This window comes from Rana temporaria, chromosome 5, assembly GCF_905171775.1.
Source record: "Rana temporaria chromosome 5, aRanTem1.1, whole genome shotgun sequence".
Taxonomy (NCBI): domain Eukaryota; kingdom Metazoa; phylum Chordata; class Amphibia; order Anura; family Ranidae; genus Rana; species Rana temporaria.
Genome location: NC_053493.1, coordinates 339,114,701 through 339,118,709, shown reverse-complemented (window position 1 = coordinate 339,118,709; position 4,009 = coordinate 339,114,701).

Genomic DNA, 4,009 nt, shown 5'->3' with positions numbered 1-4,009 from the left:
CTTTTGCCTTATGGCAAGGTGCTCCATCATGCTGGAAAAGTCATTGTTCATCACCAAACTGTTCTTGGATGGTTGGGAGAAGTTGCTCTCAGGCCTCGTACACACAACCGAGTTTCTCGGCAAAAACCAGCAAGAAACTTGCTGGGATTTTTTTTTTGCCGAGGAAACCGGTCGTGTGTACATTTTTCGATGAGGAAACTGTTGAGGATCCCGTCGAGCCAAAAAGAGAGCATGTCTTCTTTTTCCTCGACGGGAATGGAGAAACTTGCCTTGTCGAGTTTCTCGACAGCCTAACAAGGAACTCGAAGGAGGAAAACGATGTGTTTCGCCCGTCGAGTTCCTCGGTCGTGTGTACGAGGCTTCACAGGTTGTTTTTTTTTGTACCATTCTTTATTCATGGCTGTATTCTTAGGCAAAGAAGCAACCCCACATAACACAGGACTGATGGTAGCGCTCACCGTTTCTAATCTGGGCAAGGTTTTTTCTGGATGCCCCAAACAATCGCAAAGTGGATTCATCAGAGAAAATTTCTTTACCTCAGTCCTCAGCAGTCCAATCTCTGTACCTTTTGCAGAATATCAGTCTGTCCTTGATGTCTTTCCTGGAGAGAAGTGGCTTTTATGCTGCCTTTCTTGACACCAGACCATCTTCCAAAAGTCTTCTCCTCACTGTGCTTGGCAGATGTACTCACGCCTGTCTGCTGCCATTCCTGAGCAAGCTCTGCACTGGGGGTGCCCCGATCCCACAGCTGAATCAACTGTAGGAGACAGTCCTGGTGCTTGCGGGACTTTCATGTGTGCCCTGAAGCCTTTTTCACAACAATTGAACCTCTCTTTTAAGTTCTTGATGATCTGATAAATGGTTGATTTAGGCACAATCTTAGTAGCAGCAATATCCTTGCCTGTGAATCCCTTTTTGTGCAAAGCATTGATGACTACATGTGTTTCCTTGCCGGTAACCATGGTTAACAGAGGAAGAACAATGGTTTCAAGCACCATCCTCCTTTTAAAGCTTTCAGTCTGTTTTTCTAACTTAATCAGCATTAGAGAGTGATTTCAAGCCTTGTCCTCATTAACACTGACAACAAGGCCACCTTACATCATAGTGTGTCACACAGAAGAGAAGTCACTTTGCACTTTATATTTCTTCTATATGTCACCTTGCACATTGCATTTCTTTGCACAATAAGAAGGAAAATTCACTGCATTTATCACCCCCCCCCCCCAAGACTTTTAATTTAATTCATTTAAGGGAATTGGACGTTGTGCATGCTGTTATCCCTTTGCACTTAGCACCTTATTGTATGTTTTCCTTCACCATAATGAATTATGTAGTGCACAGTCACTTTTGTATTTAATTATTTATCAACTATGGATTTTATTGCATAGTAAATAGCGTAATATTATTTATTTTAATTGATTATCTATTGGTTAGCTAATATATATAACAGCGCAGCACTACTCACTATACATTTATTCCTCTTTGTGGTTATGGATTAACCCTTCAGTGCTTCGCATAGTCAATCTGTTGAGTAGCACGGGAATATCTATTGTGTTTTAATTCTAGGAAAATACCTCCTCTGTAACTCAAAACTGGTAACCTGTAGACATTTTTATTCGTTGCCTATGGAGATTTTTAAGGGTCAAAGTTTGTCGCCATTCCATGAGCGGGCGCAATTTTGAAGCATGACATGTTGGGTATCAATTTACTCGGCATAACATTATCTTTCACAGTATAAAAAAATAGAGATAACTATACAGTTGTATTTTTTTTTTTATTCAAAAAGTGTATTTTTCCCCACAAAATTGTGCTTGTAAGACCGATGCCCAAATACGTTGTGTGACATAAAGTATTGCAACGACTGCCATTTTATTCTCTCGGGTGTCTGAAAAAAATAATAATGTTGGGGGTTCTAAGTAGCAAAGAAAAAAAACAGATATTAACTTGTAAATAACAAGTTTGAAAAATAGGCCTGATCCTTAAGTGGTTATAAATGTATGTGTATCCTAGTGATCACTCTTCTTTCATTGATTTCCAGTTTGAAATAGTTTTTTGCTAATTTTTATCAATTCTGACTGGTTTTGTTCAAGTCCAGATACTGAGAAGGGCAGATTCATAAAGACAGTAGATACGCCGTCGTAAGTCCGAATCCGCGCCGTCGCAACTTTAAGCGTATGCTCAAACTGAGATACGCTTAAATGTTGCTAAAATACGGCCGGCGTAAGTCTCCTACGCCGTTGTATCTTAACTGCATATTTACGCTGGCCGCTAGGGGCGTGTACGCTGATTTACGCCTAGAATATGTAAATCAGCTAGATACGCCTATTCACGATCGTACGCCCGGCCGTCGCAGTAAAGATACGCCGTTTACGTAAGGGGTTTTCAGGCGTAAAGATAAACCACCAAAAACATGGCGCAGCCAATGTTAAGTATGGACGTCGGAACCGCGTCGAATTTTTCTAATTTTACGTTGTTTGCATAACTCATCCGTGAATGGGGCTGGCCGTAATTTACGTTCACGTCGAAAGCATGACGATTTGCCGACGTAATTTGTGGGGTCACAGTTAATATACATAAAACACGCCCACAGCTTCAACATTTGAATTAGGCGGGCTTACGCCGGCCCTAATATGCTACGCCGCAACTTCGGTGGCAAAATCTGAAAATACCATACTCGCCTCTCAAAGTTACGGCGGCTTAGCGTAGAGGAGATACGCTACGCCCGCCTAAAGGTACGTGAATCTACGCCATACTGTCCAAAACTGTCAGCTCCAGGGACTTAGCAATACATTAAAAATAAAAAGCAAAAGGACCGGAGCTGCAACAAAGAGGAACCAATCAGATTTTACTGTTTATTTTGGGGAAACGGTAAACAAGACTTCTGATAAGCTTTGGGATACAGCTGCAATTGTGTGCTGGTTTTCTTCTGTTCTGTTTTAATAGTTTTAATGAATCAACCCTATAGCTTCTTATGATATAACAAGTTATGGATTTAAAGTGTATCTATATCCCAAACTTTTTCTTTGTTATGGGAAGAGTGGGGGAGGTTTAGAAAAGGGGTCAGCAAGAGGTAGATCATGGCCATGTTGGGGCATGGAGGGTTTGGAAAAATGTATTGTGCCCTGGTCTCCCTAAGGCCTTGTACACATGACCGAACATGTCTGCTGAAACTGGTTTGCAGACCAGTTTCAGCAGACATGTTTGGTCGTGTGTACGGCCGACCGGACAGGTTTCAAGCGGACATTTGTCCAGCCGACTGTTTTGCAGCGGACAAATGTTTCTTAGCATGCGAAGAAACATGTCCACTGGAAGCCTGTCCGTCGGACATGTTCGGTCGTCTGTACAGACTCACCGTACATGTCCGATCGGCCGCCATCCCTCGAATGCATCGAAGTGATTCGACGCATGCGTGGAAGCATTGACCTTCCAGCGTCGCGCACGTCATCGTCGCGGCGACGGCACGGACACGTCACCACGCTGTCTGTCCGCGCGGATTTCGGTTTGATGGTGTGTACAACCATCAGACCGAAATCTCCCAGCGGACATGTCTGATGAAAACGGTCCGGCGGACCGTTTTCATCGGACTGTCCGCTGGTGTGTACAAGGCCTAAGTTTGAGAACGGATGTAGAGTAAAACATTTTCCAGATAAATGTTACTTTTACAATAAAGCATGAACATTTGCTGAATATTTACACTTTCCTTAGATGGTCCTGGCAAGAACAGGAAATCCCAGGCCGTTATCAAGGTATGATAATGGAGATCCATTTTCTTTTAGATGCCTGTAAAGAGTGGCAGAAGTAGGACATGACACCTAATGGACTTGAGATAATGCCTTCTTACTTTTATCAAGATGATTCTAGCAGGTACGGTATGTTATCGAAAAAAGCTCTGAAAAAGAATCAGCATTCTTATAACAGGGGAAGTGAATGCAAATTTGATCCAGTTTCTAAACACAACAGCCTCATTGATGGAAGCTGCTGCTATGCACTGTACACAGTCTCAAAGGAA